The sequence below is a fragment of the Hyperoodon ampullatus genome (assembly GCF_949752795.1).
Source record: "Hyperoodon ampullatus genome assembly, chromosome: 2".
Classification (NCBI taxonomy): domain Eukaryota; kingdom Metazoa; phylum Chordata; class Mammalia; order Artiodactyla; family Ziphiidae; genus Hyperoodon; species Hyperoodon ampullatus.
The window spans coordinates 7156727-7181177 of NC_136915.1; the positions used below are offsets into that span (position 1 = coordinate 7156727).

The 24451-nt window shown below is 50.3% G+C and overlaps 1 pseudogene across 1 annotated transcript in view; it reads right to left on the bottom strand.

The window, feature by feature from the left end:
- Positions 1 to 9667: 9667 nt before the first annotated feature.
- Positions 9668 to 24451, bottom strand: part of LOC307063520 (developmental pluripotency-associated protein 2-like) — a 33423-nt pseudogene continuing 18639 nt past the window's right edge. Inside the window, exons 2-3 of the transcript in view lie at positions 11399 to 11598; positions 9668 to 9835 (exon numbers count right to left, since the gene is read on the bottom strand). The product of the transcript in view is annotated as a developmental pluripotency-associated protein 2-like (transcript). The remainder of the gene's footprint in view (positions 9836 to 11398; positions 11599 to 24451) is intronic.

The window sequence follows — 24451 nt, forward strand, 5'->3', positions numbered from 1 at the left end:
TGAGCTGTCACGGATGGCAGGAGCTGGCCGCATCACTGTGTCCCCAGGGCTCAGCACCAGTGGGTGTTTCCTAAGTTCCAGAACAGTGACACTTCATTTACCTGGAGGTCATTTACTTAGCCAGGTCAACTGCTTGGATCCTGGCTAAAAGTCTGAAAGAAGGTAAAAGGAACCACAAGCTGTCCACAGAAGTCGCAAATCCTTAGAAGTTCAAACACTTGGCTCGGAGACCTTCTCAGGCCCTCAGTCGGAGTCTGGTTACCCTTACTTTACAACTCGTGCTAAAAAGTTTGCTTGCTGACCTTACAAGCGTTGGCTGAAAAGCTTCCTGCTAGAGGAAGCTTGCTGGCAACACAGTCTGGGAATTCAACTAGCATTTTCAGACTAGTAGGTGGCATTATGGATGGAACAACGCACCAGGAGAGGTAACAGGCGAGACAAACTGCCCGATTCTCGAATATCTGCTAGCTTTGAGAAAGCCAGTTGGAACTATAGCATCTCTGACGATTTCTCTGGTCAAAATTAAAGGAACAGCTGCGAGAGCAAGCAGACCTCAACTGTGCTCGCTCACGACTTGGTGTTTAAGAGCTACACATGCGCCAACCTGAGATGACACATGTGCAGAGTCCGAGGCCGTGCTCGTTTTCATACCTGCTGGTCGTCAGAGCCCACTGCTGAGCTGGGCCTGACGTCATGCAAGCGCCGCGGGGGCATGACGTCATCAGAGTGCGCCTCCCACGGTGCCGAAGCCCCCGGGCTCCTACTAAGGTGTTGCAATGGAGACTGGGCGTCGAGCCCCACCCCCGAGACGGGATTGGAGGAGAGCTGGTTATCTGACGTTGGTGAGGTTTCGAAAGCGCGCGGGAGGCGCTGTGGGGAGCTCTGTGCGCGGGTTTTCCTGGCAAGTCATATACTTTCCCGCAGTTCTGCCCGGCAATTTCCGGGAACGCCCCCCCCAAGTTAAGAGAGCCCAAAATTCAATTTGAGGGGCTTCTTGACTTACGGTAGTAAATTTCGGATGTACCACTTGTCCAAGTAAAGTACAAATTCAAGGTGCCCTAGACCCTATTCTGCGTGGGGCAGGAGGCCCCGTTAAAGCTTAAGTTTATCACTTAAAACAGCGTAGGGATGGGAAGAAGAGTCTGGACCATAAGACTTAGTCCTAGGGGTAACCTAACCTTTTTTTAAAATAAATTTATTTATTTATTTTTGGCTGCGTTGGGTCTTCGTTGCTGCACGTGGGCTTTCTCTAGTTGCGACGAGCGGGGGCTACTCATTGTTGTGGCTTTTTTTTGTTGTGGAGCACGGGCTCTAGGTACACGGGCTTCAGTAGTTGTGGCTCATGGGCTCTAGAGCGCAGGCTCAATAGCTGTGGCGCACGGGCTGAGTTCCTCCGCGGCATGTGGGATCTTCCCGGACCAGGGCTCAAACCCGTGTCCCCTGCATGGGCAGGCGGATTCTTAACCACTGCACCACCAGGGAAGTCCCAACCTAAACTGTTTGAGTCTCAATTTCTTCTCCGTGAGATCTTTCCCATAAGCATATAAATATATTATTTCTTCCTTCCTAAGAAATCCTTTCCTTGACTCCATTTCTCCCTCCAGCTCACACCTCATCTCTCTCCTTTCTCTGAATATCAGCTCCTTGAAAGAGTGCCTACAGTCACCGTCTCCAGCTCTCCCCAGGCTTTGTCGAATCCTCTTCCTGCATACTCACTTTCTTCCCCATCTTCTTCTCACCTGCTCTGTCAGCAACGTTTGAAACAGTTTATCACCTCTCCCCTGAGAAAGACTTTCTTCACTTGCTTTGCAGGACTGCACACTCTTGGCTTTCTTTCTTGTACTTCTCAGTCTCAATTTCTGGTTCCTCCTCATTCCCCTGAGCTGTCAATGTAACAGTACCCCCAGGACTGGCTCCTTGGATTTCTCTCTCTTTTCACTTAATATATCTTGGTGACCTCATGTAGTTTCATGACTTTAAAGACCATCTATATGCTGATGAGAGCCTCTCCCCTGAATCTCAATACCTGAGTTTACAACTACCTATATGACATCAAAACTTGGATGCCTAGTCAGCTGCTCAAATTCATCATGTCCGAACGGAATTCCTGAGCTTCTCCGCCAAAAGATGCTTCACCCGTGCTCTTCCTTATCTCAGAGAATGGAGCCTCTGTCCTTCTAGCTTCTCAGACTCCAAAACTTGTGTTCTTCATCCCGCGTCCAATCTGTCAGCAAATCCTATTGGCTTTTTCTTTAAAATATACCCAGAATCCTACCTCCACTGACACCACCTTAGACCCAGCCCCTCATCTCTCACGGATTATTGTAAAAGGGTTGTTGTAATTGCCTCCAAACGGTTCTCCCAGATTCTACCTTTACCCTCTCTTCCTCAGTCGATGTTCACATAATGACAGCCTGAGTAATTCTCTTAAAAGTCATATCATGTGGCTCCTTTTGAGCAAAACCTTCCAAAGACTCCCCTCTCACTCAAGTAGAAGGCAAAGTTCAATCATGGCCAGAAATGTCCTCCACCACCCGGCTCCTGGAAGCTTGCTGAGCCACCTCTCCTAACTTCAACTCCCTCACTGCCTTTACTGCAGCCACATAGGTCATTTTGCCAGGCTTCCTTATGCCTCCAGGACACTGGACTTGCTTTTACCTCTGCATGGAGCTCGTCATCAAATAGCCCCAAGGCTCCCTCTCTCAATGTAGACTCAGACATTCTCTGCTCAGAAAGGCCTTCTAACCTCTGATTTTAAGTTACACATCTGCCTCTGTAATCCCACATTCCCATTGGGCTTCATGGCATTTATTACATCCTAATATACCATGAAACTTACTTCTTTATCTTATGTGACATCCCTCTCCACATGAAGGCGATGATTTTGTTTTGTCATGGCTGCATCCCAAGTTCCTAGACAGAGGCCAGCAAGTGATAGGTACTCAAGAAGCATCTGCTGGGTGAATGGATGCATTTCAAGATCAGAGGGTTCAGTACTGGTTTCAAGCCAGAGCTTTAGGGGCTTGTGTTCCAGTCCTCCTTTGCCACTTAGCTGCTTTGAGGCCTTTAGGAAGTTTAACTGAATCTCAATTCCTCATTTTTAAAAATCAATCAATTAATTAATTCATTCATTTGTTTGTTTGTTTATTTTTGGCTGCATTGGGTCTTCCGTGCTGCATGCAGGCTTTTCTCTAGTTGCGGGGAGCGGGGGTTACTCTTTCTTGCGGTGTGTGGGCTTCTCATTGCGGTGGCTTCTCTTGTTGCAGAGCACGGGCTCTAGGCGCACGGGCTTCAGTAGTTTTGGCACGTGGGCTCAGTAGTGTGGCTCAGGGTCTCTAGAGCACAGGCTCAGTAGTTGTGGTGCATGGGCTTAGTTGCTCCGTGGCATGTGGGATCTTCCCGGAGCAGGGCTTGAACCCGTGTCCCCTGCATTGGCAGGCGGATTCTTAACTACTGTGCCACCAGGGAAGTCCTCAATTTCCTCTTTTTTTTTTTTTTTTTTTTTGCGGTACGCGGGCCTCTCACTGTTGTGGCCTCTCCCGTTGCGGAGCACAGGCTCCGGACGCGCAGGCTCAGCGGCCATGGCTCACGGGCCCAGCCGCTCCGCGGCATGTGGGATCTTCCCGGACCGGGGCACGAACCCATGTCCCCTGCATCGGCAGGCGGGTTCTCAACCACTGCGCCACCAGGGAAGCCCCCTCAATTTCCTCATTTTTAATGTCAGTGAAATAATACTTCTTTTACTCAACAATATGGAACCCCCCACATGTGACCAGCAAGCACTGTGCTAGTTACTGGAGACTCTACAGAGAACCTAAGTGCACATTTCCTCACTGCTCTGGAGTCTAGAGCCTGAGGAAGGGACACAGACAATATCCCTGTAGTCCTCCAAATAAGTGACTAGTTGCAAACTGTGATAAGTGTGACAGAGGAAAAGCAGTATAGTGCTGAAGGGGGAGGGGTGGGGAGAATCTCTCTTGGGGAGTGACTTCTTAGCTGTATTAGTCAGCTTGGGCTGCCGCAACAAATACCACAGGCCAGGTGGCTTAAAAACAACAGACAGTTATTTTCTCACAGTTCTGGAGGCTGGAAGTCCAAGATCAAGGTGCTGGCAGGGTTGGTTCCTCCTGAGGCCTCTCTCCTTGGCTTGCAGGAGGCTGCCTTCTCCCTGCGTCCTCACATGGTCTTTCCTCTGTGCACTTGCAACGCTGGTGTCTCTTCAGATGGTTCTAATCTCTTCTTATAAAGACTCGAGCCAGATCGGCCTTGGGCCAACACCAACGGCCTCATTTTAACATACTTACCTCATTAGGGGCTCTATCTCCAAATGCAGTAACATTCTGAGGTCCTGGAGTTAGAACTTCAACATATGATGGGGCGGGGGGGCACCATTCAGCTCATGGCATTAATTAAGATCCAAAGGATGTTGGGCTTCCCTGGTGGCACAGTGGTTAAGAATCCTCCTGCCAATGCAGAGGGCATGACTTCAAGCCCTGGTCCAGGAAGATCCCACATGCCACGGAGCAACTAAGCCCACGTGCCACAGCTACTGAGCCTGCGCTCTAGAACCCAAGAGCCACAACTACTGAAGCCCGTGCACCTAGAGCCCGTGCTCTGCAACAAGAGAAGCCACCACAATGAGAAGCCCGTGCACTGCAAAGAAGAGCAGCCCCCACTCACCGCAACTAGAGAAAGACTGCGTGCAGCAATGAAGACCCAATGCAGCCAAAAATAAAATGAATAAATTTTTTTTAAAAAAAAAAGGATGCATAGGAAGGAGAGATGGGACAAGGGGAACCCCAGGGAGAAGGAAGAATATGCACAGAAATCCCATGGCTGGAAGGAGTGTGACAGCTTGGAAGAAATGACAGGCCCATGTGGCTTGAGCTCGGGGTGAGGGGTCTTGGTAGGAGATACGCTGGGGTTTGGGGGAAGCAGCCCACACAGAGCCTTGGAGGCCACCTCGGCCTGTGGTTGGTGATGTGATAGGTGTCGTCTTATGAAAAGATTCCTCTGACCATGGTGGGTGGAGGGAGGCTGTCCCCAGCTCCAGGGTTGTGGTGTGCTGAGGACTACCCGATAGATTACACGGTGAGGGTCTCACTCAAGGGCTCAATAAAGGGTTAACTGTGAGTGTTTTTAATAATGCCCTCCCAACACAGTTGATGGGGAGACTGATGAAAAAGAGACAAGGCAGGGGCTTAATAAACTGAAGTGATAAACACACAAGCACAGTAAGGAGAAGCATCCAAAAGGACGGAATCTCCACATTTGGGGGCTCTGGATATAATACAGCTTAGACAGATGTGATTTATAATTAAAACTGAGAGGTTTTGGGCTTCCCTGGTGGCGCAGTGGTTGAGCCTGCCGATGCAGGGACACGGGTTCGTGCCCCGGTCCAGGAAGATCCCACATGCCGCGGAGCGGCTGGGCCCGTGAGTCATGGCCGCTGAGCCTGCGTGTCCGGAGCCTGTGCTCCGCAACGGGAGAGGCCACAACAGTGAGAGGCCCGCGTACCACAAAAAAAAAAAAAAAAAAAACCTGAGAGTTTTAGATGAAACTAACACAAAACAGAAAAGGTGTAGACAGAGCCACTGAATGCTTACCCCCTATGTCTGTCTCCTGGAAGCCAAAATACAGTGGAAATGATTTGGTGAGAAGGAACACTTGTCTTTTTTTTTTTTTCAGGCCTTCCCTTAGGTTTTACCTTGGGGGAATGGATACACAGCAGGTAATCCTAAAAGACTTGGAGGGAAGAAGAGGTGGTCATCTCCCATAGGCTCTCAGTAATGATGGGGGAGTGGGCGGTGTTCTCATTTCATTCCTAGAATTCGTATCAGGAAGTGAAACCCAGTGTCACTTCCCTCCCACCTTCAACTTGAGTGGTGAGTCTGCCCTCTGATGACTTAAGGCAGCAAAGACTCATTGCCTCTTTGCATTGGAGGGAACCAAGATGAGCATTTCATCCCAGTGGCGAAAGAGCAATAACTATCCACTTTGATACTCCGGACAGAGGGCCATCTGCCAGTGATTGGGAATCTGCAGGGCAGCCCATCCTAATCTGGGGCAGAATGAACTGTTGGAATCTGTTTTGTAATATGAGGCCACATCTATCTCTTGTAAGTCTTGGCCTGGCCTTGAGGAGCTGCACAGACCATGGTCCCTCCTCTCTATAGTGTCAAGTATTTGACAATAGCTGTATGGTCCCCTTCTGAGGCCTCCAAGGCTTCTGTCCCCAAACCGAACACCACCCTCCCCCCAAAAGTGTTCTTTTCTTAACAGTAATTTTATGAATATCCTCGTACATAAATCTTAACATAACTGTCTTTGGATACATTTCTATAAGCAAAACTACTGGGGCAAATGGCACATTTTATAGTTTTTGCTCTGTGTTTCCAGATTACCCTCCAGAAAGGGTGATTTTGTTTGTATGCTCTTACAAAAGAGCCTGTTTCCCCACACCCTTGCCACCAAACTGGGGAATTTTCATCCTTTTAATCATTGCCAATCTGATAGGGGAGAGTGATTATCTCATGGTTGCTTTAATTTGCATTTCTTTGATTAAGGGTGAAGTTGGACATGTTTTCCAATCGCATCCTATACTTTTGCAATCAAATTTTGGAGCTAGCCGCAGGAGCTTACATGTATTCCAGTTAAATTTTATCTTGCTGGATTCCACCAATCATTCCTTCCTGCTGAGATAATTTGGATCCTGATTCTGTGATTCCAACATATTGGCCTTCCCACACAGCCTTGTGTTATTTGCATGGTTGATAAGCAGTTATCTTTGGCTTCATCCAAGTTGTTGATAGAATGTTAAAGAGTTTAGGGCCAAGGATAGAACGGCTTGGCAGGTCACTGGAGAAAGCCTTGGGAGGACACTGTCCCATATGCTGTTAGGATTCTACCTGGCCACACCCAGGAGCCATGGCCTGTGGGTGGAGCCTTCACCTGGGACAGGGGCCAGGCACAGACTCCAGCCCGGACACTAATCGGCTGTATGGTCTTGAGCAAGTGGTGTCACCTTAAAGGGAGATGTCACACATGATCATCTATTTTCTCTTCAGGCTCTGGTGGCCTTTTTGTCACTATTTTGTCCATAAAGATTTCATGATACTCTTTCAAACTATTGTCAAAAGTCATCACTCTGGGACTTCCCTGGAGGTCCAGTGGTTAAGACTCCATGCTTTCACTGCAGGGGGCACAGGTTCAATCCCTGGTCAGGGAACTAAGATCCTGCATGCTGCACGGTGCAGCCAAAAAAAAAAAAAGGATATATAGATATAGATAGATATATAGATATAGATATAAAGTCATCACTCTATGGCAAAACGCTCACCAGCTTTACTAATCTAATGAAAGACATTCCTTCGATGATCAATACTGACCCTTATGCTCGCCCTTTCTAAATGCTGGTCAACCATTCATGTGATTATCTGCTTTAGAATTTTGCCCAGGATCAACACTAAGCTCACTGGCCTTCCATTTATCCAATTCGTAACTTTTTAAAATTTGGGACCTTTGCCTCTGTTCTGCATGATTCCTGAAAGCACTCTGAGTGTCGGAGTGTCCCGTGCTCCCTGCGGAGACAGGTCGGTTCTGCCAGCCTGGTTCAGTTTCCTTTCGTATCACGAAGGAGCAAGTCACTGGGATTGTCCCCTCTGCTCCCAGCATGGACAGAGGGTCCAGGGAGTCTGAGGAGGGTTAATAAATAACTTGGACAGTATTGACAAGCAAGCAGGCAGAACGGCCCAGTGTGAGGGGAAAGAGGGTCTTTGTGAGGCTGAGGTTTGCCAACTGTTCTCGTCATTGGCTGAAGAAACAGCTCCAGTGGGCCTGGGAGAGGGGCCTCTGGTTATCCAGCTCCAGGCGTAATGAAGAAAACAGGCATCAACAGAATCGTCTTGATGACACACGATGGCACTTTTCTTTGAGTGGCTTCTATGTCAAAACTCAGACCAGACTATTCTAAGGAAGGAACAGTAAACACCCCCATGTAACAGATAAAGAAACTAAAAGAGAAACTAGGTCACTGATTTAAGTGACATAATGAGTCAGTCCTAACTCTGGCCACCTGACTTCTTACAGCCATGTCTGCGAGGTAGTTGTTGATTTTCACCCTGTAAATTTACCACTAACGTACGTAAAAATGGTCATCCCTTGCCGTGTGTTCTTGCTCAGACTAATAATAACCATAAGAATGATAATAAAGACGGATACTTAGCTCTCCTGTATGTGTGCCAAGCACTGTCCTAAGTGCTGCACGTGAGTTAACCCTTTAATCCTGACAGCACCCCTGAAGGGTCGGTGCTGTTTTCACTTGGTTTCTTCACAGATTATGAGATGGAGGCACAGAACAGAGTTTAAGCGACCTGCCTGAGGTCACACATCCCTGAAGGGGCACAGCTGGGGTTGGGACTCAGGCAGCCCGGCTCCCCAAGTCAGGAGAGGTGAGTAAATGAGGGCAAAAATGGAATAGCTAGTGGAAGGTCTTTCTCCCCCAAATTATGAATGTCTTGCCAACAGTGGTCTCAACCGCTGTGGAGGAACAAACCGACTCTTTCACCCCCCGAACGAGCTGCGTGAAAAGGAAGGAGGAGCCACGTGGAAACAGGAGCTCGGGATGTGAATAACCTGTCGGGTGGGCGCACAGGCCCTGCGGAATCCTGAGGGGAGGGCATGAACCATCGGTAAGTGTGACCATGACGTGGGACACACAAACACCAGGACCCAGGGTTACAACCAAGCCAGATCCGTGAGACGGGGCCTCGCTTCATGGCCCCCCGCCTTCCAGCAACAGGATTGCGAGCGCAGTGACCACTGACGCAGGGGAAGGAACGGCTGCAGACCCGGCCGGGCCTGGGCTCTGATCGGCAGAGTCCCAAGATTGTCTTCCAGTTGCTAGACTACGCTGCTTTCCAGTACATGATTCGGGATATAAAAACTAAAATGTAAGGAAAGCATTTTCACACAAATAATTTCAACCGCAACGAGGCAAACTGGCTTCTGATGAAGTTGGCAAAGGGCAGGTGATGAACTCACTCCAGCTGACATATTGAGAGTCGCTCTCTCCAGATCCAATTGGCAGCCTCATAATTATGGAAACGTCCCTGTTGTTTCCACTTATCCAGGGTTAGGCCTGCTGGTATCTGATTCAGTGTTTACTTCATGAATGAGGTCAGTTCCCAGCACAGCTGGGGTTTCAGCAAAGGAACCAGAGCCGCTGGTCAGCAGACAGCGTTCCCGATCACCTCTGAGCGTGGATGTCAGGGCCGCCTTCTCACAGCTCACCCACGCTGGCCGCTCTCTCTGGCATTTTCTGGGGCTTGGCTCCCCTCCCTGCTCTGCAGACGGAACCCGAGCTGCAGCCTGAATGTGATGAGATCACATCCAAGTTTCCCACAGCCCAGCGGTTCACTCTTCAACCTGCCCCCCGGCATTGCGACATCTCGCCCCTTCTGAGTTTCAGAACTGCCAGGAAACCGGGTCGCTTTTTAAAATTATTTATTCCAGGATGGTTCCACTTGTGTGGCGTGAGAGTGACTCAGAGTACCTTGGAAGCCACCTCCAGAGGTAACTATGTCCCACAGGCCAGAGCGTTCTCTGGGCCAAGTCCCCACGCTGGTGAAAACAAGAACAAAAGCTCACAAGGGCTCAAAACACTCGTTTACGGAGTGACATCCCCAAAGTTCACGGAGGTGACAGGGAAACCTGCTGCGGGCAGAGAGGAGAGGCGGCGCTCCACGGCAGGGCTCAGCTCCAGGTGACTGCAGCGGCGGCAGCAGCAGGGGTCTTCGGTGGCATCGATCTGATCCCCTGCACCCTGAGCCGCAGCCTTGGGACAGCAGCAGCGACAAAGTGTGGAGTCCAAGTCTGAAGCGGCTCCTTCTCAGCTCTGGCGGGGATGGCTTTATCTCGGTGAGAGAAGGTCGTAGGAAGCTTGGGGACAGCGATTTGGTTTGGATTGCACAATGGTCATGGGAATCATAGGCTGAGACAGTTTCATGCAAAATCTGCGGGCTGTGGGGGGAATCTGGAGCAGGACGTGGTTTAGGACATGAGGCAAAGGCCGATTCAACAAGGAAGCTTCCTCCTTCTCACACTGAGAAGGCAGAGTATGTGCCACGCTCCACGTTCTCACCGCCTAACAGACCGAGGGCTGCTGACACAGATGCGAGAGAACAGCGTGGAGGAGCCGCAGTCCCAGATGTGAAGCGGTGAGCTCTCTCCTCCACTGACCTCAGCAGAGGGCGTTTTAGGATAAAGACTTCACTCTCTGTCTCATCCCAAGGGTTGGTCCAGCGGCCACAGGAGACTTCAGAACGTCTCTGCCCACCGGAGGGTCTGAAGAGCCTGTTCGACTCGAGTCAGATTCAGATCACTTCCCTGGCATGCTTCCTCAAGAGTACAACCTGCCTCAACCCCAAGATGCTCCGTCCACCGATTCCTGTGACCCAGACCCCCGTTACTTGCTGGCGATTCTGTTGCCCGTTGTATCCACCGTTGTCATGTCAACTTCGAATCTAAATGATCTTTTCCCTTGAATATGCTTCTGGAAGTTTTTGAAGATGAGGCCCTAAACAAAGTTCATTCCTTCACCCTCTCTGGCTTCATCACCTTGGCTCTCTGTCCACTTGGCTGCAGCTGCTGACACTTGAACGTACCAGACACACATGCACCTCAGGGCCTTGGCACGCGCTGCTTCCTCCGCCTGGAATACTCTCTCTGGGTTGTCCACGTGGCTCCATCAATCCCTTTCTTTAGGTCTTCATCCACATGCCTGCTGGCCAGTGAGACCTTCCAACCACTCTCCTCCCCAGACCCTCCCATGTGTGTCCACCTTCCATACATGTTTGTCCCCGGAGCTTTTAACGCCATCTCAGACAGCACCCACTACCTGTCTGTTCTCCACCTACCTCCCCCATTGGAACACCAGCTCCACACCGGCAGGGATTTTTGACTCTTTTGTCCACCGTCACAGACTCATACCTGTAACAGAGCTTGGCGTATCCACCCTGAAATATTTACTGAGTGTTCCCTGCACACCAGGCACCAGTCTAGACACTGGATGTTTTTGCACAAGTTTGTCCAGTGATTGAGGCATGGGCTCTACTTGAAGGAGCTCAGTAGGTCCTATAAGCTGAAAGAAGCTGTGTGTCTCCTGATTCCTCGCAGAGATTTCAGGACTTGGATAAATACTTTGCCTCTCTCCCTCTCCTTCGCTGCCCCCTTGATTCTGTATATTCTGCTTTCCCAACAGACACAGGAAAGGGGGCTCATTCCAGAGGAAAGGCAGAACCTTCTATGATTTAGGAACACAGGTGTTCGCTCTGCCGGGGCCAACTGAGCCTGCTTTTTACGAGCTTCTGAGGAGGAAATGCATCTGACGTGTTGTCACCTCCTGCTTGTTAACAGAGAGCCCTGGGACTGGTCGAGCTGTGGGCGAGGCAGCCACATGCAGGCGGCCGGGGCCGTTACACAAGCTTTCCAGAGAGATGGCGGGGGGGCGGGGGGTGAGGTTGGCGGGGTGAGCTGATGCCTCAGCCACAGCAGAGGGACGGAGGCTGCAGCCTGCAGCCAGCAGCCTGGCTGGAAAGTCTGCGTAAAGGACCCCTAGAGGAAGAGGGGCCTCCGTCCCTCTCCGCCCCGCTATAACCCTGCCTTTCTCACCCCCTCCCCACCCCAGAGATTTGCAGCCCAGGACGCTCACTGCATCCTGATCATTTAAAAGCTTGCTGGTTTCTCCCAATAAATCAGAACTTCTTTTCTTTCCTCCCTTTTGAAAAGCCTTTTGTGAGATTGGGAGTGACCCAAAAGTAACCTCTCTATTCCTGTCTGAAGGGAAAATATTTCCAGATCAGAGTGAGCAGTCTGCAGTGCCAAGCCCGGGCATATATGAATACTCGATTATGCCTCCTAAGCCCCCAGCCAGTCACAGTTTCAGAAACGAGCCATAAGCAGAGCAAAGAAATTGCAAATCAAGAGGTTTATTATTTTCCCCTATGAAGTATTTTGAAACCGAAGTTTCCACATTTTTAAGGGTTTGATGTCATAAAATTCCCATGTATGACTGCGTTTTGAAAAATAGAGTCATTGTGTGTGTGTCGGAATGTGAGAGGTTTAGCATATCGCTTAGAACCAGGAATCTGAGATGCACAGACAGGACAGGCCACTGGGCATTTGCTGTCATGAGTTCATGTGATGGTAAGACTGTTCCGGAACCGTCTGGAAGTTAAGTGTCAGTCTTCTGAAAAGAACTGGGACCTCTGAGTGCCAACTGTTGTTATGACAAGTGCAGTGTAAGCAGGTTTCTATTTAAAACGTTCACAGCTGGTACTCGACTATTTCTTGTTTTCCAAAGGGTACCCTCTCTCCCTGGGATTTTTTTCCACACTAGTCTGGTTTAATCCAACCTGCTGGGTTTAACCCAACCCAAAGGCATGAAGAGAAGGACATTTATAAAAGGAGCAAGGAAGCTGTGGTCTTGTGCTGCCGGAACCAGGCTCAGATGAAGACAAGACAGCCCTGGAGCCAGTGCTGGAGGGCGAGGGGTGGAGAGCGGCCAGAGATGGCGAGGAAGGAGGGTTTCCCTGGCTTTGCGTGAAAGAGGAGGCAAAGGCAGACACCCAGGACTCATCCCTTCACAGCCTGTCTAGTAAGGCCCTTGGGTGTCCCCTGGGATCCAGGACGCCTAATCTAAATAAACTCCAGATTTGTCGACAGCAGTTGCCTATGGGGGGCAGGGGACACTCAAGAGAGGAAGCAGGCGAATTGAGAAGCGGGGTGAGCGGGGCTGGACACGGGGAAATGGAGGGATCTGCAGCACAGGCCATGGAAGGCGGAGACCGAGGATGAGCTGCGTGTCAGGACGGGAGCCCGGAGTCTTTATTACCATTTAGGTCCCCCACCTTCCTCGCCTTAATTACGGAATGAAAAGTGGTGAGGCTCGGATACTCAAGGACCGGGGGTTTAAGGGTGTGGATTTTGTTCCTATATTTCACCAGTTGTGTCAGACTTCTCCCTTCTGATCTTCAGAGGATCCTCCTCTCCATCCTCTCACCTCCATCCTCCCTCTTCCCTCCTCCCTCCTCCTGCATCAGCCCTCCTCCCTCTCTTCTCCCTCCTCCCTCTCTTCTCCCTCCTCCCTCTCTTCTCCCTCCTCCATCCTCCCTCCTCCCCCTCCCTCCTCCCTCCTCCCCTCCCTCCTCCCCTCCCTCCTCCCCCCACCTCCTCCCCCCACCTCCTCCCTCCTCTTCCTCCTCCTCTTCCTCATCCTCCTCCCCTCCCTCCTCCCTCCTTTTCTCCATCTTCCTTCCTCCCTCCTCCCGCCTCCTCTCCCTCCTCTTCCTCCTGGGCACAGCCAGTCGCAAAGGGGCAGGAGTGACACCAGTGGGGACAGAGGTGTGCTGGAGCTGGGCCTGCAGTAGTCAGCCCTGGAACAAGGCAGCACTTGTGTATATAGAAGCTTTTCAAGGCGGTTTCACAGATACAGGGACGTTGGAGTGAGAGGAGCAGAGAAATTCCAGAGATTTTTCACGTGCAAGCGGATATTTCCTTTGAGAGTTCGTAGACTAAATACTACTCCTTGTGTCTGAGGGACAGTGTATACTGCTGACCTGGCAATGTTCTCTGCGCGAGGCAGGCACCAGGAGCCCCCGGCGGCCTGGAGGGAGATGGAGGCAGAGGAAGGTGAGGCCGCCTGAATAAATGTCTTTATGGAAGAACATCGGGGGTGTTCTCCCCCCGCCGGACAAGACATCCATTTCAAATATGGAGGAAGAACTTGTTGGCGGATCTTGGGAATGAAACGGGCTGGACTTCTCAAGATAAATATACCCAGGCCTCTCTATTAACCATTTTCACATATGTACATATATTTTCATCGACTTTATTTTTTAGAGCAGCTTTAGATTTACAGCCAAATTGAGTGGAAAGTCCAGAGAGTGCCCACCCACCCCCTGTCCCCACATGCACAGCCCCTCACCAGAGCGGCACGCTCATCACGCTCAACAAACCTACACTGACATCACTCTCACCCAAAGTCCATACCTCACATTAGGGTTCACTCCGTGTTTTGTATATTCAAAAATTTTGACAAATGTAAAATGACGTGGTGGTGTCACACGGCCTAAAAATCCTCTGTGCTCCCCCTATTCACCCCTCCCCTGCCTCCAACCCCTGGCAAACATGGATCTTTTCACTGTCCCCATAGTTTTACCTTTTCCAGAATGTTCTATAGTCAGAATCATGCAGCCTTTTCAGATTGGCCTCTGTCACTCAGTAATGCATTTAAGGTTCCTCCATGTCTTTCATGGCTTGATGGCTCCTTTCTTTTTCATGCTGAATAATATGCCATTGTCTGGATGTAGCCATTTTCATATATATTTAAGCAGCCAGATTTTTTAATGGGGTGACATAAGTTACTAATAACTAGTATTAGAATAAAATCTATGATAAGATAAAGGCAACAATTGGCTTAAATGGAACAACCTCTATATCAACCCTATTAATATGAGGGCTATTATCATCCTTCTGGTTGTAATAAGTAAACTGAGCCACAGAGAGGACCTGACAGTTAAGTTAGTGTGGGGAGATCCATAAAAAGAACAGAAGAGTCTAGAATCCCAGCTGTTTGCTCTAGCTCAAATCAGAGCGTAATAATACGTTAGTAGTGTGTTTTTTTTAATATAAATTTATTTATTTATTTTTGGCTGCTTTGGGTCTTCGTTGCTGCGCGTGGGCTTTTCTCTAGTTGCAGCGAGCGGGGGCTACTCTTTGTTGCGGTGCGCGGGCTTCTCATTGCGGTGGCTTCTCTTGTTGCGGAGCACGGCCTCCAGGCGCACAGGCTTCAGTAGTTGTGGCTCGCGGGCTCTAGAGCGCAGGCTCAGTAGTTGTGGCGCATGGGCTTAGCTGCTCCGCAGCATGTGGGATCTTCCCGGACCAGGGCTCGAACATGTGTCCCCTGCATTGGCAGGCGGATTCTTAACCACTGCGCCACCAGGGAAGCCCGTTAATAGTGTTTTAAGTTGATAAATGCGGGGAGCGGGACGGACCCTTACTCCCAGCTCTTCAGGTTGCCGGGCAAAGGGAATTCCTTAGAGTAACACTCCTTGCCTCTCCCCCTCCCCGTACCACTTCCTCCTTTCACCCCAGGGGAGGAGGAGCCATTTTCCCAGTTGGGCAGATGGGGAAGAACTGGGCATGCTCAGAGTATCCCCCAGCTCCTCTCTGGGATAGCCTGGCTGTGGAGCACGCACTGGTCAGCTGGTCAGCTCTCAGCCAGCCTGCGTAAGTCAGCAGGTCCAATTCAGGAAGGCGACATCAGCAAGCCCACTGGCCCACACACCCAAGCCATGTCCTACAAACAGGTTCATAAAAATAATGACACTAGCATTCCAATCTCATTTTCTCTGACTCCTACCTCTGACTGGTTGTCCTGATTTAAGTGGGGAGGACACCCACTTCCAAACCTATAATGTCATCATGAGTGGCTCTGACAGGCTTTTAGCACCTTATCAGCCAGATTCTTACTGGTGCCAAAGTGTCTCCACCATCACTGAATCTGGTAACTTTGAAGCTATTTTAGGCCCAAGGGACAAGATTTAGTGAACTGAAGTAGTAAATTACATTAACAGCCCTGAACTAGCCTGGAAGCACAGCCAGCCTACTTTCAGGTAATCATTTGATCCCTTAGAGAAATCCAACTGAAAACTAATTTTAGACCAGAAATTTAACTACTTACAGCCTATACAACAAGTCTATCTGGAAAGGTCTACATAGAACCAATTGCAAACTAAAATTTCCATGAAAGAAAACAGATATTAAGGCTACATCCAAATTTTTATCAGGAGTTGCAGAAAACTTCCCCTTTCTGCCCTAATGGGTTTTTTTTTCTTTTCCTAAATGATGTTTTATTTATTTATTTATTTATTTATTTAGGCTTCGTTGGGTCTTCGTTGCTGCACATGGACTTTCTCCAGTTGCGGCGAGCGGGGGCTAGTCTTCGTTGTGGTGCGCGGGCTTCTCATTGCGGTGGCTTCTCCTGTTGCGGAGCACAGGTTCTAGGCACACGGGCTTCAGTAGTTGTGGCACGGGGGCTCAGCAGCTGTGGCTCGCAGGCTCTAGAGTGCAGACCCAGTAGTTGGGGCACACGGGCCTAATTGTTCCACGGCATGTGGGATCTTCCCAAACCAGGGCTCAAACCCATGTCTCCTGCACTGGCAGGTGGACTCCCAACCACTGCGCCACCAGGGAAGTCCCCATCCTAATGGTTTGATACACATTTTCATGCCTTGAGTCCATCCCAGTACATCCAGGTCATTTGGTAACATCTGAGTTTTCTTGAGCCAAGGTTGAAATACCACCATGGCTTATTAACGTCGACAGCGACAGTAAAAAGTGTAATGTTTCTGTATCTGCCTATGTAGAGACTACACAAGAACCACGATGAGCCCCTTGAGAACAAAACCTAATTTATATATGTCGTGTGTCTTGTCCACACAGCATCATTCATGAGAGCCCCTTAATATTTGACAATTAGGAGAAGGAGGATGGCGATGATGATGGAAAAGGTTTTCCCGAGCTCGGTTACCATCTTGGCTGAGGTGGGCTGCTCAATGAGACAGACACTGACTCACTGTGACTAACAAGTTACCATTCCCAGCCCCCTCCTCCCTTGTCTACCTCAGCTCAGGCTGCAAGAGCCAAATGCACCTGGCCCAGTTCTACCAAAGGACACAGGCATGGACGTCTGCTGGAGGCCCCCTGCAAGAGGTTTTGCTTTTCTTCTATGAGATGGGTAGGACTGGTGATGCCCCTTCCCCTTCTCCCTGCCTTGACAGTGGGCATGATTCCTGGAGCTGCAGCAGCCAATCATGACCATGAGGTGACCAACCAACTCTCTAAAGCCGCTAGTAGCCTAGTGCACAAAAGCTACTCTAGCTGCCAACCTTCTCTCCCCGGGTGTAACTATGGCCATCACAGGACATCAGAAATGCCTGGAGCATCATTAATCCAAAGAAGACAAGCTGCACGATTAAAATTAACTGCTGGCCTACTACTCTCAGCTAATACGAATGGAACAAGATGTTAAAAAATGATTCTCTTTCAACTCTGGCGAAGGTCTTGAGGCAGTACCAGTAGGTCCCAACTACTCTCATGTTGCAAGGAGGCACTAGACCACGTCTGCGTGGCCTGCAAAGAGCTGTGACCACCCACAGGTTGGAGGTGGCAAGGCCTAGAGGGAGAGATTGGAAATTAGATGATTTTTTAAAAGAGAGTTGTTGGATGCTGTGGCCCCAACTGTGGACGAGAGGAGGGGGCCTAGTATGGAGGGCTTTGAGGAGGCCATTCACAGGGCTGACATACGTGCCCAGTAGTTTGGGGGACCAGACAACTGGTGTCTGTCACGTGCCCGAGAAATCTTAACAGCAAGAAGCCCTAAAGTTGGGACTTCCTTGGTGGTCCAATGGTTAAGAATCCGCCTTCTAGCGCAGGGGACTCGGTTTCGATTCCTGGACGGGGAACTAAGATCCCACATGCCTCGGGGCAATTAAGCCCGCGCGCCGCAACTACTGAGCCCGTGTGCTCAGGAGCCCGAATGCCGCAACTAGAGAGAAGCCCACGCGCCACAACAAAGATCCCGCGTGCCACAGCTAAGACCCGACACAGCCAAAGAAAGAAAGAAAGAAAGAGGCCCTAAAGTCATTACAAGGAGAGGTGGCTGCACAATTAGGGACAGAGTCCCACCCCTGGTTTTCCCACGGGGCAGAGCTGGCCCCAGAGGGCTGCCGGCAGAAAGGGGCTGAGCCACGAGGCTAAAACACCGGCTGAACGAGTCTCCACCCCCCTCGAGGGAGCCACATGTGAGCCAATCCCCCAGCTCATGGGGAGTCTCCAAGAAACTCCAAAGCCCCTCACAGCTTTGAGTGGCCAAAGCATGCAATGGCTGATTACATGGGGGCCCCAATCACTTCACCCTGGAGGGGCCCAGTGAGTGGGAGGGAGGCGAGTAGACAGAAAATGTGGAGAAACCAAGTGTGACCGTTCATTTTATGTGTCAATTTGACTAGGCCACGGGGGGCCTAAATACTGGGCCAAACATTATTTCTGGGTGTGTCTGTGAAGGTGTTTGTGGACGAGATTAGCACGTGAGTCCGTAGACTGACTGAAGCCGATCGCCCTCCCCCCAACCCGTGAGTGGGCCTCATCCTATCCATTGAAGACCTGAGTAAGAAAGAAAGTTCCCTCTCTGCCCGACTGTCTTCAAGCTGGGACATCGTCTGCTCCTGCCTTTGGACTCATGCTCACACTGGGACTCACGGCTTCAGCTCCCCCCAGTCTCCAGCTTGCTGTCTGCAGATCTTGAACGGCTCCACCTGCGTGATCCGTGACGGTCAGTTCTTTAGGGTAAATATATATCTCTGTCTCCTATCCGTTCTCTGGAGACCCCAGCCTAAAACACAGGGGGAACTTCAAGAAGGGCACCTCTGCCACCTCCCACCGCAGGCTGCTGGCGGGGCGCGGAGTTCTGGAGCTGAGTGGGAAGAAATTTAACCTCTATACATCCATGTTGCACAGAGACCCTGTGGACTTGAAATGACCAGAAGACTTTCTGCCATCCACCGGCTGCTGGAAGGTCACAGAGCTGCAGAGATTGCCCTGGGGAGGGGAGTGGCGGTGTCTAGAGAGAAACCAGCCCCCCAGGAAGCATGGGACGGGCCCTGGAAGCTAAAGAAGAGAGTTTCACTCTGCTGAATCCAAAAACCCCATCAGTGCCGCACCTCGTTTTCACAAACATGGTGCGTGATGCCTGCAGATGATTTGTGTTTAGGCAGAACCCAAACATTTCCCAGGTCCCTTCTCCCAAACACTAAACTCCTTTCTCCCTCCTTGGCAATCTGTGCAGGTTTTAGAGCACAATAACGTGTGGAATTGAGACCTTTGGTTTATTAAAAGTAAAAAGTAGCTTCAAGGAGCGTAGAATTACACAGTTCCGTTTTAAATGTGCTTGAAAAGCAACTCCTTTCAAAGCCGTATCATTTCCCATCCTGCAAGAATCCCACTGGAATTGGAAGGGTGGCCTCAAATCGAGTTCCAAGCTGTGTCTCAGCTGGTGAGAGACACGGCAGACAGTGTGTTGAAAACCACCAGACCAGGAGTAGCTGATGTTTATCTGTCTCTGTCGAATTCCCAGGGATATTACGGGGGTTTCCAAGCCCATGTGGGAAGCGTCATCAGCCTGTGTCCAGAGGTGCAAAAAGCATGAGATTGGGCAATTTCTGCGTCTTCACCCCCGTGGCCCTCATCTGGCTTGGTGCTGGCTCTCTCCGAGTCCTCTGGGCCCCTGGGCCAAGGCAGACTAGATCCAGCTGGATATTTATAGTGCTGCTACATGAGGGCAGCTAGTGGGAGCAGGTGGTTTCTGATATGGGGAAAGGAAGCTATTTATACCGGGAGTTGGATGAAAATTAGCCAGAGGGCAGGCTGCAGCCATAGTTGGTGTTCCTTGTCCTCGCTGGGGAAAGTTCTCGGGATCCTCAGGTGAAAATACCTCTCAGTCTCGCTGCCTAGACAGTTCAATTCAGCAGATGCTGGCGGAGCACCTGGTGCCGGGTGGGCCCTGAGATGAGTAAGACAGGCCCCTCTCCTCGTTACAGTCCAGGAGGGGAGACCTTGTGAAAGTAAAGCGTGATGATGTGGTCCATCTCTGCCCGCTGAGAGCGCCACGGGAACACAGACACCAACGTGATGGAGGCTGCTGGGCCTTGAGGAATGGAGATGGGGTGAGGAGAGGGGAAGGAGTGGTCAGGGAGGACCACAAGGCCATGACTGCTAACCTGGTGGGACGGACAGAAAAGGTCCAGGGAGGAAGGAATAGAATTCAAGGTGTGGAGGTTTTGCAGCCTGACCTGGTGCATTCTGGGAACATCCAGAAATCAGATGTGACCTGAGGGGAGAGGGGCTTCCTGAGGGATTTCGGAGGAGAAGGCTGAACAGGTGAGCAGGGCTGGGCCAAAAAGGGTCATTGTCAATGCCCAGGAATGCGCACTAATGCCAACGTCGCCTTCAGGCAGGAGGAGCTGGCAAAGCTTTCTAGGCAGGGAAGCGGTCGTTATTCCAGGGAGCAGGGGAAACTGTGGCTCTGTGAGCAAGTTCCTCCTGTGTCTCTGGTGGCACCACGCCTGGCACAGCCGGTACAGCATAAATGCTTGTTGAAAGAGCAGACTCACCAGTCTACACCCCTGTCTGGAGGTAATGTGTGCAGACCGTCCCTGAGATGAGTCCAGGCAGACTTGCTGGGCGCCAGATGGCGGCTGCAGGCACCGTCCCCTCCAGCCCCTTAGGCAGGTCCAAGCCTCCCCAAGGTTTCTTCCCATCACACTTCTCTGCCCCGCAGTCCAGCTCTGCCCTGCCCCCGCTCTGATTCTGCCTGTTGCTTTATCTCCACCTTGGCATCCACCCTGGCACGGGTGTGGCCTCAGGCCTTCTATCTGAAACCCAAGTAATAATCGTAACAACAACCAAAGACACTTCTGTGTGCTCTGGCTGAAGGTTTGGGGAGTTGAAGCAAGTTTACAAACGCTAACAACTTAAAACGGAGTATTAGCCTTCTGCTTGTTCTTAAACCTCCGTAAGCCATTTCTGCCTTCACTCCACTTCTTGCTCTCCCTCCAGGCTTCTCCCCTTCTCTCTCTTCCCAAAGGCCTGTTCTTTGATTATGCGGGATAGTTTAAGGGGTTTGGGGTTTGGTTTGGTTTCTTGGTCTCGTTTCCTGCGAACTCTGACCGGTTCGCCTTTCACCCTTTAGTGGTGTACTTTTGTAAACAAAGACCTTTTGTTCCCTAAGAAGAATGCTGGTCCCATAAGGTAAGAAAGTCATTTTTCCCATATCACAGCATGATGGAGCAGCTGTGTGATTTAGTTTATACCTGGCACCATAGGGGACGAGAAAAATAAGAACTGTCCTTGGGGCAAATGTTGGAAAAGGACAACGATTCTTTGCTTGACCAAATGTTTTCAGACTCCTGAACCTTCTAGGCCCATCTGTGCCCTTCCTTGTAAAATCCAGTTTTAGCAAGAACCCTGCTAAGTCAGTTCAGCAAGAGCCCCCCAACCCTTGGTATCTGATTAGTTTCTTATACCCCACTAGCCCCAAGGGCTGTCTGCCCACCCTGGCCTGTTTTCAGCAAGAATCCTCTGAGGTCCAGAACTCCCCTAACCCCTGATGTTTCCTCTTAGGAATTTTCCACCCACCGACCCCACCCCTGCTCCTTGGCTATAAATCCCCACCTGCCTGCGCTGTGTTCAGAGCTGAGACCAATCTCTCTCCCACTGCAAGACCCCACTGCAGGGGTCCCTGCACCCGTCGCCACGGCCCCCCTTTGAATAAAGTCTGCTTTCCCGTCTTCAACAACTGTCATTGAATAATTTTTTCTTTAGCAGGAAGAAAGACTTAACCTAGAGCACTTTGACTTGGTATTTAATCATATGTTCCATGGGTGGCCACACTGTGTAAAGTGTAGAAAGCAGAGGTGAAACATGCCCATGGTGCTTCGAGCAGACAGGAAGGGAAAAGCGCTCTTCCCCATGACCTTGTATGGGAAGAATTAACACTCCAGGGCAGCTAATTGGTTTTCAGAGATGGAGCTGATGGCGGGAAGAGGAGGGGCTCACTGGGTCAGCTCTGGGGATGAGGAAGAGTGGGGAAGGGCGATGACGAAATGGGGAAGGTGGAAAGAGAAGCCGTTTGGAGGAAGGAGAAAATATAAGTTTTAAATGTATGAAGTAGGAGAAGCCGAGAGGCAGCCACTCAATCTGTGAACAAGAAGTGCCCAGCAGCACCAAGGCCAGGGCTGGAGAATGCTCTGGACCAGCAGGTGTGGGCTGTGCTCGGCAGAGAATGTCTCCAGGGGCAGCACCTGGTCCTCAGCCCCCAGGGGGTGTCAAATTTTCGGTGTGCCTTGTCTTAGAGGGATTGGGAACTTGCTGAAAGTTCTGGTATGTTCCCGACCCTTCGATGTTTGACTCAAACTCTTGGTTTCTTCTTGGAATGCTTCAAAGCTTTTCAATGCAAATCCAGACTTTTCCTCCCTCACTTATATATTTCTGTCCCATATCCACTTGGCTTGGTCAGGGCTTAGCAGAGGAAGCGAGGAAACACACAAGCTGGGTGCCACCGGTCCAGCCACTCTGAGCAGCGCCCCCACCCACCATGATTCAAGGTAATGAGGCCACTTTGGAGGCGCCTGAGAGACGTGCACTAGGACAAGCACGCAGAGATGTGAAAAAGGCTACAATGCAAGTAAGTGTCTTTGTGATAAAGCAATGCCAATCCCACCAGAGGCAGACACAGGACCCAAGGTATAAGAGGACGGTAAGAGAGAGGCCCCAGGTCTGCAGGGCTTGCTGGGCCCTGAGGACAGGTCACAGATGAGCAAGGAAATGCAAAAACACCAGGGCAAAGGTGGCAAGTGTTTCATAAAGCAAACCTATATTTCATTTAAAGGCCATCTGGGGGCTTCCCTGGCAGTCCAGTGGTTAAGACGCCATGCTTCCACTGCAGGGGGCATGGGTTCGATCCCCGGTCCAGGAACTAAGATCCCACATGCCATGTGGTGCAGCCAAAAAAAAAAGGCCATCCATTGGTCATTCATTCTAAGAGTAAACAATTCCTTGGGAAGAGCTTTCGTTTTCAAAAATGATCAGCTCGGGGCTTCCCTGGTGGCACAGTAGTTGAGAGTCCGCCTGCCGATGCAGGGGACACGGGTTCGTGCCCCGGTCCGGGAAGATCCCACATGCTGTGGAGAGGCTGGGCCCGTGAGCCATGGCCGCTGAGCCTTCGCGTCCGGAGCCTGTGCTCCACAACGGGAGAGGCCACAACAGTGAGAAGCCCGCGTACCGCAAAAAAAAAAAAAAAAAAAAATGATCAGCTCAGCATCACTAATCATTAGAGAAATGCAAATCAAAACCACAATGAGGTATCACCTCACATTGGGCAGCATGACCATCATCAAAAAACCTAGAAACAATAAGTGCTGGAGAGGGTGTGGAGAAAAGGGAACCCTCCTGCCCTGTTCGTGGGAATGTAAACTGAAACAACCACTACGGAGAACAGTATGGAGGTTCCTTAATAAACTAAAAATAGAACTACCATATGACCCAGCAATCCCACTACTGGGCATATACTCAGAGAAAACCATAATTCAAAATGATACATGCACCCCAGTGTCCATTGCAGCACTATTTACAATAGCCAGGACACGGAAGCAACCTAAATGTCCATTGACAGATGAATGGATGAAGAAGATGTGGCACATATATACAATGGAATATTACTCAGCCATAAAAAGGAACAAAACTGAGTTATTTGTAATGAGGTGGATGGACCTAGAGTCTGTCATACAGAGTGAAGTAAGTCAGAAAGAGAAAAACAAATACCACATGCTAATGCATATATATGGAATCTAAAAAAATGGTATTGATGAACCTAGTGGCAGGGCAGGAATAAAGATGCAGACATAGAGAGCGGACTTGAGGACACAGGGGGTGGGGAGGGGAAGCTGGGATTAAGTGAGAGAGTGGCATTGACATATATACACTACCAAATGTAAAATGGATGGCTAGTGGGAAGCAGCAGCAAAGCACAGGGAGATCACCTCTGTGCTTTGTGACCACCTAAAGGGGTGGGATAGGGAGGCGGGGAGGGAAGCTCAAGAGGGAGGGGATATGGGGACATGTGTATGCATATGGCTGATTCACTTTGTTGTACAGCAGAAACTAACACACCATTGTAAAGCAATTATATTCCAATAAAGGTGAAAAAATATTTTTTTAAATGATCAGAATAGGGACTTCCCTGGCAGTCCAGCGGTTAGGACTCCTTGCTCTCACAGCCGAGGGCATGGGTTCAATCCCTGGTCGGGGAACTAACATCCCCGCAAGCGGTGCAATGCAGCCAAATTAAAAAAAAAAAAAAGAATAGTATGTGTCTGTTGCCCTTAAAGTTCTTACTTGGCAAAGCAAGAAGTCAGAAACATTAAGTCCTTCCAATTAAAAAGGAAAACAATGGCTCTGGGAGGCCGTGAACTTGAGGGCACCTCTCCTTTGCCCAGCTTGGCACCGGTAAGCGAGGCCCTCTGCAGGGAGAGCTCCAGAAGGTAGGCCTTCAGGGAGAAACAAGTTTTTCTGACTTCTTTCTGAGAATGAGACCGAGCTTCCTTTTCTCTCCACGCCCCAAGCCCCGCAACAATCACCACATGAAATCTCTGTTGTAAAAATGTCCCAGGGCAAAAGCTTGCTCAAACTAGGCTCAGGGGCATGGCGTGCGTGCACAGAGGCCGGTCCCATCCAGGCTGGTGGTGGCCAGAACACAGATCCCAGGGGACCAAGGGCCAAGCTGACCTGTAGAGGCGCTGTTTGAAACCAGAGCTGCTTTTCCCATCCAGGGCCC